This window comes from Helianthus annuus, chromosome 4 (genome assembly GCF_002127325.2).
Source record: "Helianthus annuus cultivar XRQ/B chromosome 4, HanXRQr2.0-SUNRISE, whole genome shotgun sequence".
Lineage (NCBI taxonomy): Eukaryota > Viridiplantae > Streptophyta > Magnoliopsida > Asterales > Asteraceae > Helianthus > Helianthus annuus.
The window spans coordinates 17,423,769-17,440,338 of NC_035436.2; the positions used below are offsets into that span (position 1 = coordinate 17,423,769).

Genomic DNA, 16,570 nt, shown 5'->3' on the forward strand with positions numbered 1-16,570 from the left:
TCTACTTAAGGAAAGTTACGAAGAAAGGAAAAAAAACGGAGCGTTACAAAAAATACACATAAACAACCACAATCATTAACCAACTAAACAATAAACACAACTTAAAAAACATCACTTCGTTAGCTTTCTTGATTGCAAAATCATCTTTCTTTTCCATGCTCCTTAACAATGCGGGTATTACCTTCTCACAAGCAGAGCATGAATTTGAAGGTGGAGATGAAGGTGTATCAGCCCACCTTATAAATCCACAATCTTTCTTCTGTAAAAACAAATCAATCAGGAAATTGCCATATAACTTCAATCTTTCTTCTATAATTTTAACTTACACAGCATAAGAAGCGTCGATTTGGGTTAGCTTCCGTCTTTGATACCTTGTACCACGTAGGTGCACCACAAAAACACATGAATTGAGAAGCTTCCCCACCAGCTGATTTCTTGTTGGAGCTTGAAGCTGATTTTTGAGACATCTTCACAATAGTTTAAGACTGGATCGATCGATTAGGGAATTGGGGCTAGGGTTCGTATCAGATCAGTGTTATTATGAATCAGTTTGATGAATTTAGGGGATAAGGGATTATTTGTATAAGGTCATTAAGGGTATATTGGACATTTAACAATAGTCAAACAGTCAAACGGACGGAACCTTGACAGAAGGACTCAGAGTGTTATGAATTTATAAAGTCAGGGGCTCAAAAAACCAAAAAATTAATTTAGGGGCTCAAGTTGATGTTTGGGACATACCACAGAGACGCAAATTGCATTTTTCTCTAACGAATATCATAAAGTATGGAAATAATGTATTTTAAAAAATAATCTAAAGATAAATATTGACTTTAGTGAGTTGTAGAGATGGGCATAATCGGGTATTTTTAATACCCGAAACCGGGTACTACCAGTACCCGGGTATTGATAACACTTAGTGGAACCGGGTACACTGAAGAACCGGGTCCGGGTTGAACCCAGGTAGAAGTCAAAAAAAGTGTAACCGATGTAACCGGTTACGGGTATTGTCGAACCGGGTTCGGGTATAGTTTGGAACCGAGTATGTCGGGTACTGACAGGAACCGGTTCTGTCAGGTATTTGAAATCAAAAGCTGCAGAACACTGTTTGGAACCGGTTCCAACGGATATATGACCGTTGGAAACCGATTTTATATTAAAAAAATTGGCGTTTTTTCCTATAAAACCCCAAATTTTTACCCTTCACTCCCATTATTACCCAAGTTCTTCATTACCTTCAATTACTACTCCAAAAATTCATCAAACGAAGAGAGAATGACATGCAACGACGAAGTTGTGATGGTTTTGGAAACCAAACGAAACCCGACTATTTGGATGCACTTCGACTTGTGTTTGATGACCGACAACCATGAAATGGCTAGGTGCAAGGGTTGTGGAAAGTTTATGAAAGCGGCCGCCAACTCGACTCTAAAGAAACACACCGAACGCCATTGACCAAGTCCCAATTGCACCATACTTACGCATTGCGACTATGTGATAATGCTCCAACAACATATGGAGCGGTTTGACCTTGAGAAACATTATTGACGGGTGGGGAATTTGTGGTTTTAGAGTTCTTTGAAACCATTGTAGAAAAGTATTACAAGAAGTAGAAGAGAATGATATAAGAAGAATAAGAGGATTGGTGAGTTAAACAAATGAAATTTGAAAAAAATTTATAGGAATCGGTTCTAACGGCTAGTAACCGGTTCCAACGGATAGAAACTGGTTCCAACGGATAGAAACTGGTTCCAACGGTAATATTTGCAATTTAATGCATTTAATGCGATTTCCAACGGATAGAACCGGTTCTAACGGTAACATTATACCGGGTACACTAGAGGAACCAGGTACTGGAGGAACTGGGTACGGGTGAGGAACCGGGTACGGGTATTAACCGGGTACGGGTTACGAACCGGGTACTACCCATTTATTATGAGAAAAGTGGAACCGGGTAAGAACCTCCGGGTTTTTTGAACCTGGACCCGGTTCTCCTATGTATCGGGTAGGACCTGGAACCAGCTCCGGGCCGGTTCTACGGGTTCGGGTTTGGAACCGCGTACTATGCCCATCTCTAGTGAGTTGTGTATGGGTTCACTTTTATTCAATCATTTCAGGATTGGGTTTTCTGATACTATTTTCGGGCTTGGCCCATGATCACTTTAGGCCATTTAATACATTTTGTTTTGTTGTAATATTTAAATATTACAAGAACCAGTCCAGCTAGGCCCATTATTTGCAACGATGTGGTATTTGGGCTCAGTTCTAAAAACTAAAAGCCCAGACCATCCAAATTCAGTAATATCATAACTAGGTTATAATTCCGTGTATTACACGGGTTGGAAAAAAATACAATTTTAGTTTTACATACTAAATAACAAAACAATATATCTTTAAAAACCCCATTTATTAGACGGGTTGAATAAATGTAATTTTATATATTAAATAATAAAAAAATATTATTTTTTTTAATAAACTCGTGTATTGTTATTTATATACCAAATAATAAAAAAGTTAAATATTAAAAAACTCTATGTATTACACGAGTTGAATAAATGTAATTTTAGATTAATAGCATATTAAATAAATATAATTTTGGATTAATAGTGTATTAAATAAATATAATTTTGGATAAAGTCTTATATATAAATTTTAAGTAATCAATATATTTGATAAATAATAAAAATACTAATAATAGTAAAAAATCTAATTTATATACTAAATAATAAATATAAAAGAAATGCGGAAAACCCAAAAAATAGGTGCCTTCAATGAATGATACGTGTCACATATATGTTTCTTTTATTATATAGTATATATAGATATAGATGTTCACATCATCGGTTGTTTCAATCAATAACATAATTTGTTTTCATATCATGGATCGATAACCAATGCTACAAATGTGACAAACAACACTATAAAAAGGGAGGTGGATATGAAATACCGAGTATAAAGTTAACCGAATAAACTATAAAGAAATTGAACTAAAGTAGAGTATATGGTCTAAATATGGAGTAAAGTGAAATAACAAAATAAAGTGTGCATGGTCTAAATATGGAAGAGTGAAATAAGCCGTTTTATACTTAAGATTTATGAGTATATAAAACTCACTGAAATTAAACGAATAATGTTTATCCATAAGATATTAAACTAATAATATCTAGTATGAGGGTTATCTATAATATAAGATATTAAACTAAATAATATTTAGTAAGAGGGTTATCTATAATTAATTAGAAAAGATTAAACTAAAATAATAATTGGTTTTTAAAGATATAACTCTTTTTTAAATCTATTTAACACGTGTAATATACGTGGTTTTTAAGGATGTAATTTTTTATTATTTGGTAGATTTATTCGACCCGATTATACACGGGTTTTTTAAAGATGCGACGTTTTTAGTATTTAGTATACAAAATTACATTTATTTAATCTGTGTAATACACATGGTTTTCAAAGATATAACTTCTTTATTATTTGATATATAAAATTACATTTATTTAACCCGTACAATATACGAGGTTCATAAAGATATAACTTTTTATTATTTAATATATAAAATTACATTTATTCAACCCGTGTAATATACGGGGTTCTAGCCCATCTTATGTGTTAAATCCAATCCATCAAGGCCCAAGCCCGATTATGTTTTAAACAATCATGGAATACATCGGCCCATTGATGATTTATCATCACGCCACTTTATATTTATGAATTATATTTAGTAATAGGTTATCTATGATAATTAGAAAAGATTAAACTAAAATACTAATTATTTATAAGAGATGGCCTAATATAATGACAAGTGTCTCTAAAGTGGTTTCTTTTATTATATAGTATAGATATAGATGCTTATTTAATCAAAACACATAATTTCAATTTTAACTCACAAACTTTTCGTGAGTTACTAATGTTAAACAATTATGAGCTTCATTCTTTATTTAATCATCATGAAACATTTCCACTTTTGAATAGTTTCTCATCCCTATAAAATTTCAAACATAAAACACATCAATGTTCGCCACTTGAGTTGTAGCCCAGTGATAAAAAGCAAAACTTATTTGGAGAAACCCATATTCAACTCTGGACAACGTGTAATTTAAGTGAAATTTAGCCGTTCAAAAAAATTAATGACAAATAAACGGTCCATTTTGTTTGTCTAACATAATGGGTGACATCGTAACCATTAAATCGTCTTTATTGCTTAAAGTCGATTTTTAAAATCTATGATGTTTCAATACTAAAGGGAGAATTAACTTCGCTTTCTTCAACTTTCCAGGTTTCTGAGTTATATTTTGTACACCGGTATCCATCCTTTCTGAGTTATCACTTGGTTGCTAACTTACTATAGCAAATGACATTACCATAACGAACCAAATCAACACCAATATATTTCAATTTTTTTTTAATTCGATTTATTTGGTCACATTCAATTTTCGTTGTTGATATTAATAGATAATTCTTTTGTTGGTGTGATTTTGACTGTTGATATTATCTATATAACATTATCTATATAACATTTACCAACGCACATGAACAGTGTTTCTTTTTTTTTTTTTTTTTTTTTTTTTTTTTTTTTGCCTTTTTACCCAATTTACTATTTTATCCCGTTTTAAAATTACGATTTAGCCATCAGTTTAAAATTATGTTTTTACCTACGGTTCAAAATAAAGTTACGTTTTTACCCTGATGGAAAATTACAATTTTACCCCGTTTAAATTTACAGTTTTGCCATTAGTTTTGTTTTCCTTCTCCCAGGTAAATTACGCTTTTGCCCTCAATTTAAATTTACAACTTTGTCATCGGTTTTGTTTGCTTTCCCAGGAAAATTACGATTTTGCCTCAAGTGTATAAGTACGGACACAAGATGGGGGCATAGTGCGAGGCAACTGTCTGAAACTCCCCCAATGGCCCAACCAATTTGCGATTTTTCCCCGCTTTAAAATTACGATTTTGCCATTAGTTCAAAATTATGTTTTTACCCCCAGTTCAAAATAAAATTATGCTTTTGCCCATATCTAAAAATTACATTTTTGCCCTCAGTTCAAATTTACGATTTTGCCCCGTTTAAATTTACAGTTTTGCAATTAGTTTTGTTTTTTTTCCTTCCAGCCAAATTACATATTTACCCTGATTTTAAATTTATTTTTGCCATCGTTTTTCTTTGCTTTGCTTTGTCTTTTCTTTTACATGAACAGTGTATTATTTTTTTTTTGCCTTTTGGACCCACTTTACGATTTTGCCCCGCTTTAAAATTACGATTTAGCCATCAGTTTAAAATTATGTTTTTACCTATGGTTGAAAATAAAGTTACGCTTTTACCCTGATGGAAAATTACAATTTTACCCCGTTTAAATTTACAGTTTTGCCATTAGTTTTGTTTCCCTTCTCCCAGGTAAATTACGCTTTTGCCCTCAATTTAAATTTATATCTTTGTCATCGGTTTTGTTTGCTTTCCCAGGCAAATTACGATTTTGCCCCAAGTGTATAAGTACGGACACAAGATGGGGGCATAGTGCGAGGCAACTATCTGAAACTCCCCCAATGGCCCAACCAATTTGCGATTTTTCCCCGCTTTAAAATTACGATTTTGCCATTAGTTTAAAATTATGTTTTTACCCTCAGTTCAAAATAAAATTATGCTTTTGCCCGTATCTAAAAATTACATTTTTGCCCTCAGTTCAAATTTACGATTTTGCCCCGTTTAAATTTATAGTTTTGCAATTAGTTTTGTTTTTTTCCTTCCAGCCAAATTACATATTTACCTTGATTTTAAATATATTTTTGCCATCGTTTTTCTTTGCTTTGCTGTGTCTTTTCTTTTTTTGTCCTTTTCAGCTTTATGTATATATAATAGTTATTATTGCGCGAAACCATTAAGAAAAACTTTCGCAATTCAGTTGGTTGTATGAACATTCAAATATAGTGAGTGTCTCCGGTTCGAAGCTCTTTATGAGAAAGAAAATTTTTTATTATCTGCTGCTAAATAAAACATTAATTATCTATTATTCTTAATCCGTGATTTATTCGTTCTTTTTTCACTTTTACATTGTTTTCTCTACTTCTAATTTTGTTATTTTATAATCAACCGGTATGGTACCGGTATTTATGAGTAAAACACCGGTAGGTAACGAACTGAACGGGTATCGTGCTTATCACGTTACAAAACAAAACGAATCGATAACATTTGAATTCCCCGCCGCGCAGCGCGGGGAATTTCACTAGTTTTATATATGTATTAATAAAGATAGGAACATGGATATACGTATGAATTTGATGATCCTGGTGTCTTTTTAATTTTTAATTTGAAGAAACAACAATTTTCTGGATACATTTAACTTTAATTTGAAGAACACTTTGAAATATTGGTTATACGAACATTCTTATTCAATAATATTTAATTTCAACATTTTAAAATATTTAATTTTTAAACTTTCAATCGACTCACGCATATGCCCTCTATGTTTGTTATTCCTTCTTAAATTGTGACAAATCTCTACCAAAACTTCAACTCAAATCTGTTTATCATAATTTTGTTGTCAATGTATTGTTCAAGAATTTGCGTTTTGCAAGGATTTGCTGTTTTCATCACCGATTATGTTAGATTTGTTTGACACCGAAAAATCGGGATTTTTGTTGTTGAACTATTGCATAAAATCAAGAATTTGCGTTTCACGTCTCATATTGTGATACGAAATTAACCCATATTTTGCATAAAAGCAACAATTTTCATTACACGTGTCATATATTGATACTAAAATCAACATCCGGACACAATACGTGGGTTGACGTTAACTCGTTATGTACATATGTAAATTGTTAATTATGCCAAACCTTAGATAAGAAAAGCAACATTTGAAAAAAAATAAGTTATTATGATTTATATTTTAAACAAACACTTTATTGTAACAGACATAAACTACTGTGAACATTTTTATCATTCTAAATTTAGTAGTATAAATCGGTGATAGGTGACTTGTACATTATCCTTTTATTTAATTACGTTTATGTATAAAATAATACATTTAAATATAAGATCGAGACAATATTCAATTGAATCATCTAAACCGAACTTATAAGAACATCACTATGATGGGGGCATATCAACTTAATTGGACTTTTGTGTGTGCATAAGATTAAATAAATATATTTAATTAAGGACAGGTTGCTTCCTATACTATCAAAATAATCAACTCTCTAGCAATTTAGAAAGAAAACTATGTGTAGCAAAATTCGTAGCCAAACCAACAAACTAAATATTTAAAGTAAGTTACTTTTTAAGTCCATGTGTTTTAATTGTTTTGATCACTTAAGTTTAAAATCAAAATGTTTAACTTTCTGAATACCTAAATCTCATTTTGTAACGTTCCGAGTCCAAATTTTAAACTCCGTTAGAATATTTGTTAGTTTTTCTTGAAAAGACTAAAATGCGCTTAACATTTAAAAAACATAAATATAAATTAAAGAGTAAATTGCCAAATTGTCCTTTAGGTTTGGGCATGTTTGTCAGTTTCATCCAAAATAACTTTTTTTTACCATATTGCCTTTCACTTTTGAATTTTTTTCCATTTTCATTCAAACGTCTAATTTGGGTTATTTTTTTTGGCAGAATTATGGATGAAAATGCAGAAAAAAATCCCAAACCTCAGGGACGATTTTGGAAAAAAAAAAGTTAGACGATTGGATGAAAATGACAATTAGCCTAAAAGTAAAGGGTAATATGCTACAAAAAAAATTGTTTTGGATGAAACTAGCAACCGTGTACAAACCTCCGGAATGATTTTGACAATTCACTCTAAATCTTCCTAATCTAATAAAGCAAAGTTTTGCCATCCTATGTGTCATCACCACAAACACCCTCCCTTGTCTCCCTCCTACTTGTCAAGCTCTACCACCTTCTAATTCCATGTGTCATTTTCCTGTTTTTTTTTAATAAAACCTAATTATCAAACCAGCCTTTGTAAGAGCATTCACATTCACTCCATCAAAACTATCACTATCTCTAAAGTATAAAAAAATTTTCTAAAAACTTACTCCAACCAGTCCATTATATGTATACCCTAACCTTAAATATTAAAAAAGAGGTACAGTAACTTTTTATATATAAAAAGCTCCTGTAGCTCCCCCATTTCCAACAACCACACCTTCTCCCGCCCCTCTTTCTTCTGCACATCGACTACCATCAACAAATTAAGCAAAACTACCATCAAGTTCTCACTTCCCAGGTTCTGATTTGTAAATTGTGGAGGGTTCCGAGTTCGATTTGTAAACATAGGCAATGATGCGGCTTCTATTGGAAACTAGGGTTCCGATTTGAAAATGATTTTTCTTAATCAGTGGAAATATCAATTGATTCATCCTTCACATCTCCATCCATCTGCGTTCTGTAAGCTTATTTTATTCAAACTTTTGTTGGATTTTTAGTTTTGATTGTTAATTCATGAAATGTATAAAATGTAGGTTTTGGATTTCGAAGGGCTGCGTTCTGTAAGCTTATTTTATTCAAACAGGTATGATTCTTTCTTTTTTTTTTTGTGTTATTGTATACAAAGATGGTAGAGTTTGTCATGTGAATGTTGGGAAAACTAGGTGTAAGTATTAGGGGTGAGCAATAAACGCTTACGGCCCGCGAGACCCACGGAACCGGCTCTTTAGAACCGAGGGTTAGAACCGTTTTGGCAAAAGGGTTGGTTCATGGTTCTTATATTTCGTGAATATACGGTTCCGATTCCGGTTCCGACCTATCGAAAACCATACATAACCGTGAGAATCGTTTGCATTTAAATTAAAAGAACTAGTCTTTTAGGCAATTTAATTTCTTATACAGACTAACTTTATACCCTGTGCGCGTTGCGGCGTACTAAAAGGGCGTGACTATCAATAATTACTGCAAGCTACTACCATCTAGCAGCAGCATGTACTCACCAGTCCAAAAAAACGGTCCCAAAAAACTGCTGTTGTTGCTGTTTTCGCGGGTCCAAAACGCAGTCCAAAAAACCTGCAGCAACACTGCTGCTGGTTGCTTTTTCCCCTAAACCCACCTAACTAAGTGAGTTTTGATGTTACTATATATGTGGACCAGCTTTGATATATTATGATATTTGTTTTGTTTGAGTGAATGAGTATGTGTGAATGGATACAGTGAATCAAAAACAACCTTCACTACTGGGTATTGACTGAAGGTTGCACCAATCAAACAGGCCCACTTTGGATTATTAAAGCTGTAAGTGTATTTTTTTTATTATTGATAACTTGATATGATCATGTTTAGGGTGTTGTAATGATTCATAGATACTTAGACAGTGGGGTATGATGGGGCGTGGGTTGGGGCATGGTGCGACACGTGGAGTAGGGGGCACCCAAGACCACGTGTATGATGACAGGTTGAGTTAATTGCAAGTTTGATCAAATGGTTCGTACATTCTTTCGCAAGTTGTTGAGATACCTATCTTCGGAAGATGATAGCGATGATGATCTTGATGAGGATGTCGAAGAACAATGTACTCGCAAACGTCGTAAATTTATTCGACGCAATCATATTCAGGGACATGAGCGTTTATATCGTGATTATTTTGAAGAAAATCCAGTATATCCCTCGAATCTGTTTCGACGGAGATTTCGGATGAGTCGTCCTCTATTTCTCCGTATTCTAAATGAGGTTGTGGCTAACGAGCCATACTTCGTCCAAAGAAGAGATAATATCGGAAGACTCGGTTTATCTTCTATGCAAAAGATAATATCGGAAGACTCGGTTATATTAGATTGTTTTGTGAATGTTATGAGTTGGGTTTAGAAATATGTTATGCGATGTTCATTAGAATTATATATGTATGACTAGAACTTATTAGCTCAACTTTTGTTAAATGTGAAGGTTTATGTTTATCGATTGTTCTGTATTTTGAGTAGGATCTATCTTTCTCATGGTATGGTAATATTAACCTTGTTCATCAGTTCATGCATAAAGTTTAAATTTATGGAGCTTGACTGTTGATGTGAATGAATATAGGTTCTCTGATCTATCTGGAACAGACTATGTGAATGAATAAAGTTTAACTTTTCTTGTTAGTTTATCATGATATAATTAGTATTTAAAGTAATCGACCCAAAAAACCCAAAAATAATAATTAGTAGTATAATTTATATAAACAAAGTTATTAGAATCAATTTTAGAAGAAAAATATAATAAGACAGAATAGATAGTAGTTAAAATTGTAAGTGGAAAAAAGAGAAGAAATAATAATAAAAAAAGAATAAAGAGATAGGTATGAGGAGTTGGATGTAGGAGGTTTTTTAAAATGTGAGATAAATTTTAAAAAGTTATGGTTTTGAGTTAAATTATAGGGTTAAAGATGATGGAGTGGATGAGAATGCTCTAACGTCTCTTTCTTCTCTCTGCAATACATACAAAAGCCAAAAGACTGGTCAAAAATCATACACGCTCCTGTACCCAACTTTCCCTTTTCTCTTCATGTTCTTCTTTGTTCCCTCTGCTCTTTGTCTTTTTAGATCCATGTTCTCCTGGATTTGAAATTTGAAAAAGAGGTTTTGAATTTCAAATCTCCCTCAATTCCATATTCATTCATCTTTCACGCCTCTCCCCTTTTCATTCTTTCTCTTGTATAGAACACCAATTTAAAGAAATCTACAGATGTTCCATTTCAAAACTCTAGAAGACGTTCCATTGTAAAGTTCAAATGCACTTGGATTCTTCGACATGCGTTCTCTCTCTCACTCTCAATTTCGATTTCAGATTTCAAAGTTATTTGTGTTGTAAAACCTGCTGTTCACCCAACTTATGATTTGAAGAATTGAATGTTTACATGCATCCATTTCTGAAGATACTGGAGACAAGGTTTGATTTTTTTTTCAATATCTTTTTGTCAAATTTTCCAAATCTGAAGATACTTGAGATAAGGTCTAAAATTGAAGGTTTACATTCATCCATTTGGCTTATTGATGCTATGTGTCCTCTTATTAGGTTTATTTTCTTTGGTTTAGGTGCTAAAACTAAACACGGCTTTTGGATCCTTGCCTCTCAACCCTAATTTCAGTTTATCTCCGTCTCAACCATCACTATATCTTTCTTCTTGCCTTCCCCATCGATGTAAACATAGAAGTTCATATCTTCGGGTGTTAGTTTATTTGAATAGATTATAACTTTAGTTTGAATCGATTGATCAGATCACTTCGTCACTCACACAGGTACGTTTCATTCATCCTGTTTGCCCTAATTTTGTCACTGTGTTAACCATATCTGATTCGTCCTGTTGTTGTTACTGAATCTGTAACGTTCGTTGATGTTTATTCAATTGTTGTTCGTTTGTTCATATCTGTAATCGATTTGGATCGAGTGAGTGTAGTGATTGTATTGTTCGATGTTATATATACTTCTTTTTTATCTACATTGATTATTAAAATTTTGTCTTTGTGGTTTTAGATTTAGAGGATTATGGTTTAGTGAGATTTTAACTGCATTGATTATTTAATCACGGTGTCCAATAACGAAAGTTCAATTCGGCATGTCAGTGCCCAGTGATTCGATCACAAAAAGCCTAAACACGACCAGGTATCGTTACAGATTAATTATACAGTTTTAGTTGTTCTAATTTATTCAGATGATCATGTGGTGAAGGGCATGTTAAACATGTAGAAGATTACAGTTTATGAAGAGGCTGACTTAGCTGTAAGCTTCTTATTATACTACTCTTATGTTTTGTTGGTTTTAAACTGATTATCAAGCCTTCAAGAACTGATTAGTTATTCCCACCCAGACAAGATCAAGAATATTGAACATCGGAAGCAAATGGAAGCGTCAAAGATTCACTTGACCGCATTCATAAACACAAGGTATGATATGTACTGTGGATGAACAATCTGGCGTCATTTGTAGATTTGCATAAAAGTTGTTGTCTCAACTGGATGGATCTATAGAGGATAAAGATTGGAATCGAAACGGGTCATTTTATACTCATAAATACTTCACGCGTAAAATGTGGTTATCACAGTAATAAAATATAGTAATTATATTTAGGAGGATACACACATTAAAAATAGGCCTTACATAACTCTAGACCCGTTTACCCCATTTGATTCATTATTCTTTATGTATATAATAGTTTTTGTTTAACCTGTTTGATATAAAAACACTATATGATAAATTGTCTATGCAGTTAGGCATAGATGAGGTAATGGAGAATTGCAAGGAATACAGAGTCAAAGTCATTCGTTGACAATCATTCTTTATTGTAGGGGTGTTCACGGTTCAGTTTAAAGCCGTGAAACCGTCCAAATCGGTCACCGGTTTGGTTTGGTTTCGCAATCGGTATTTTCTCTTAGTTTTCGGTCGGTCGATTTCCGATCTTTCAAACCGGTTTGGTTTACGGTTTATACCAAAAACCAACCAAATGTATAAAACCGAACCAAACCGCATGTTTGAAAAACATTTCAAATTTTAAATTGTATATACACACACTGACCAAAACATTTCAGTTTATTTGGTCGCATTCAAATTCATAGTAGACCAGTTTTTTAACAATCTGGACATGCATGTGAGGATTTTATTTCTTTAGATAATCTGGACCTTCGTTTGACATTCTGCACTCAAATTGTGCAATGACATTCAAATTTTACAACCTTTTTTATTTTATATAATTTTACAACCTTTTTTATTGTGTGTAGTAGGTTCTTTTATTATATATATTATTCGTTTTAAAACAGTGAAAACATGTTGTAAAAGTTCTATTTTGATTGTGCCGATGGCGGAGAAAAACGCCGCGTGACCCAAACGGCTGTCTGATGCTCTATTATTGATGTTTGCACCATGTTGATGGCTAAGAGTAGTGATTTCAGGCGTTGGTAGTGGTCGCCGGTGGAGGTGACACTCCCTAGCCTCCGGTCAATGATGAATGACGTTGATAACAAGTTAAGTGCTGCAACTCGGGGCTGTTGTGGAGCATATTTGTGGACCAATTTACACAATCAAAGCACATGATGATGCAGATTCACTCCAAATAAGAGCTATTAGGATACGGACACAAAGGAACTAGGCCATCTGTTTATGTAAGCCATACTTAACTTTAATTATTATAATATCACTTAATGCCCACTACAATCTTTATAGGTTTTAAACTTACAAACCTGTGAAGAAATCCATTTTTCTAGCAAAAAAATGTGTTCTAGGAGTGATTCTACAAAGCTATAAACATGACATCTATTAAACCTCTTATACCTGTTTTGTGTTATGTAATGTATTGTTGTTTTGAAGTACTCGTGTATTTTTATCAAAGTCACATCTTTTGAGTTATAGGTTTAAGGTCATAGGTTTTAGTATGATTGGGTTCTAACGATAATTTTTGTTAAAAAGTCCGTTCTAATATTTCCTAAAAAAAACTTTTCAACAAACAACGTTAACTAATTTGATAACAAAAATAAATTCTTTTTATTTATCTTTTCAGACATTACTTTTATAGCTTTGACTAATTGTTCGTTTTAAGTCGCATTTTGCGCCACCAGACCCGGTCGGGCCGAGTGACTCTTTTGGGCAGAACACTTAATTGATTTGCGTTAGCTTTTATTAAACAAGCAGGTTTATAAAAAAGAGTTTAGTATTACTACACGTGTCAGATTTGTTGAACGGGTCAGCTTCGAAAACGGGTAAAGTCTATAAATTGCTCATGTTTGGGTCAGATTTTATTAGGAGTTTACAAGTTGACCCAAAAGCTCGACTAGAAAACATTGAACTCCGTAATAGAATCTAAAATTTTAAGTTTGGTTGGCAACAATACACAAAGAAGTTAAACTGTTAAATTATTATATACTAGGGCCTATGACTTCTCATTTGTGGCGAGGTTGCAAATTTTAGATTTATATGTAATATCTCTACTACATCTATCATCATATATGTTTTGTGTGGTACATGATGTTTTATACACATTTAACTCACAGTTAGAGAGTTGCATTTGTTATTGACGTATTATTATGACTTTTTGGTACTTAAATACAAACTTTGTACAGGACAGACTTATGAAAGGTCCAATATCCTCAAATGGTTATGAACTTCACTTGCCCCACCACAATGAAAGAGCTTTGGTAAGGGGTGATTTCCATCATAATCTTATGGTTTGAAGCAAACTGTTGAAATGGATTTCAACATTTATACTTTCTAATAGAAAAGAATTAATACTAAAAAGTAGGGGTGTTGACGATTCGATTTTGACAGTTTTTAGGTCAAACCATAACCAAACCATTAGTAACGGTTTTTTATTATTGAAAGCTAAAACCCAACCGTTGAAATTTAAAACCGAACCGCTCTAACGGTTTGGTTTCACAGTGTAACCTTTGTTGGGCCTTTTTACTAAATGTATAATGTATAAACCGTAAACCAAACCGTTTGTTATGATTTGAAAATTATGAAACCGACCAACCGAACGTTAAAGAAAAACATCGAGCACGAAACCAAACCGATGACCAGTTTGGACGGTTCGCTATAAAAGCTCCAATAAAAGAATTAAGACGTTTTCACAGTAGCCTAATGGGTTTGATTATATTCAAATAAAAAATAATTAGATGGAACATTGATGATAATGCAAGATTATTAGTATAGCTATATCTTTCTCATTATTTTAATGGGTTCAATACTTATTTGACTTTTCTTATGTAGTATTGTGCTTCTATGGAGTAAAGGGAGTTACTAGAAGAGCTTGCAGATTAGTAGGAAATCCGACTCGACGATTTTCATTTTTTGCGAGTGTAGCTGGGTTGATAAGTAAAATCGATCAAGTAGATGGATATGTATGTTTCATTTATTTGGTCTCTTTTAACGGTACTTTATACATGTAATTTTAGAAGTTGTGATAACTTCAATTTCCACCGTTTGACAGTTAGTACTCATAATCCGTTAGTACAAGTTGGATGATCCAAATCAAAAGGTCCGATCCATATTCATTCGGATCTGTGTCCATCTGAAATTAAATAGGTGTTTTGTATTATTGCCATATTGAAGTAAATACCCTAAGTAATTCAATTTCTGTTTTTTTCTTCTTGGCAAGGTTTGTCAAACATGGGTCTTAGCATGAAGAGATATCAAGTTATAAATCATACAAAAAAAAACTTTTATAGATATAGATTTTTTTTTAACACAACTCATAACCCGTGAAACTCACGGGTATATAACCTAGTTAAATATTATATAAACCTACATCTACTCCCTCTCTCACTAATCAAATACACACACACACACTCTCTCTTTACAGAAAACAACCACCACCATCACCATCCCCATTTCACTGATTCGACATTGATGCTCTGTTCCATGACATGAGATTTTAGACGGGTACCGTACATCTTTAAATTCTTTAACGACTCATCATTGTGCTTGAAACTACATGGTGTGACCTCAAACCCAACAACAATATAACCAGGAATATCAGATTCCGGTTTGTAAACAGTAGGAATCGCGCGTTTCAGCCGCATCCCCTGCACCCATAACACTAGCCACACTTGTTTCTTCATACTTACGAACAAAAACCGTAAAGCTCAAGTGATTAGACACATAATAAGTATCTTGATTTCTTGGCGAACATGTGCATGTATTCAATAAGAATTGTAAGTTGGTTTAGAATAAACAACTCATTGTTCCTATTTATAGAAAGGTTATCTTAATCTTAATTATCAATATTTTATATTTACAAATAACGAAAATCGTATTTCATTCTAAAATCATTTGCTCCTACAAAATGTTGATGTTTCATGTTGTTAGTCCACATATATTTGAATCTCCAGACCACATATTAAAGAAATTTTAGCCCAGCTTTTGTTAAAGATAATTGGGACCCACTAAGGCTAGTGGGTATTGAGAGCCTCATCCTCGATGAGCCGCCACGTCAGCGCCACGTAGGCTTGGCTTGGAGGGGACGGACCTAGGGGGTGGGAGATGAGCCCCTTTATGTATATATATATGTATGTATGTATAGGTTATTGTGAGAGAAAGGAGGACCGGCGTATCCGGCTGTGGGGAGTACGTCTTGCTGAGCCGAGCCCAGGGGGCGGTGTGGGGGACCGGCGCCGGTCCTAGCCGGGCCTCAGCCGGCCCCCATACCCACTAGTCTTATATATATAAACCCACCAGATTCCAAACAACAATAACATGGCGGTTTGCGGATTTCACATATTCTTGCAACAGACTGCAAATCATAGGCTCATAGCTTCCGGTCAGCCATGGCGCCACACACTGACACACACCACCGGCAACCACCCCTACATAACTACCACTAACCAGGTCCAGCACCACTCCTCCTGACCAACCCCCACTTTCGATCTCTTGTCTTGCATCTCAACTGGAGACGAGAAAACAAATCGTCGTACTTATGCGGCTCACTAAAGGTGTCTAAAGCTAGACGATTCATCTACATTATGAAGGTTCAATGAATTTGCAGGTATGCTTTAGGGTTGCATACCGAGCACGAACATGAAGTCTGACGATTCATCCTCATCATCGGATAATAACTCTCAACCGCTTGTCAGAGAACGAGTTAAGCTTTTATCCCACTCTGATGACTCACCAACTCGA

The 16,570-nt window shown here is 33.8% G+C and overlaps 2 long non-coding RNA genes across 6 annotated transcripts; both read left to right on the top strand.

The window, feature by feature from the left end:
- The first annotated feature begins 8,098 nt into the window (after window positions 1-8,098).
- On the top strand, window positions 8,099-9,950 carry LOC110873240. The gene is made up of 4 exons (XR_002554992.2): window positions 8,099-8,389; window positions 8,464-8,513; window positions 9,146-9,226; window positions 9,387-9,950. It is a non-coding gene; the product is annotated as an uncharacterized LOC110873240 (long non-coding RNA).
- A 485-nt stretch (window positions 9,951-10,435) lies between these two features.
- Window positions 10,436-14,996, top strand: LOC110873241. Of its 5 annotated transcripts, none has more exons than XR_002554995.2 (6): window positions 10,437-10,855; window positions 11,002-11,686; window positions 11,775-11,850; window positions 12,174-13,062; window positions 14,017-14,091; window positions 14,663-14,996. It is a non-coding gene; the product is annotated as an uncharacterized LOC110873241 (long non-coding RNA). The 5 variants fall into 5 exon arrangements; XR_002554997.2 differs by having other exon boundaries at window positions 12,844-13,062; XR_002554998.2 differs by having other exon boundaries at window positions 12,853-13,062.
- The last annotated feature ends 1,574 nt before the right edge of the window (window positions 14,997-16,570 follow it).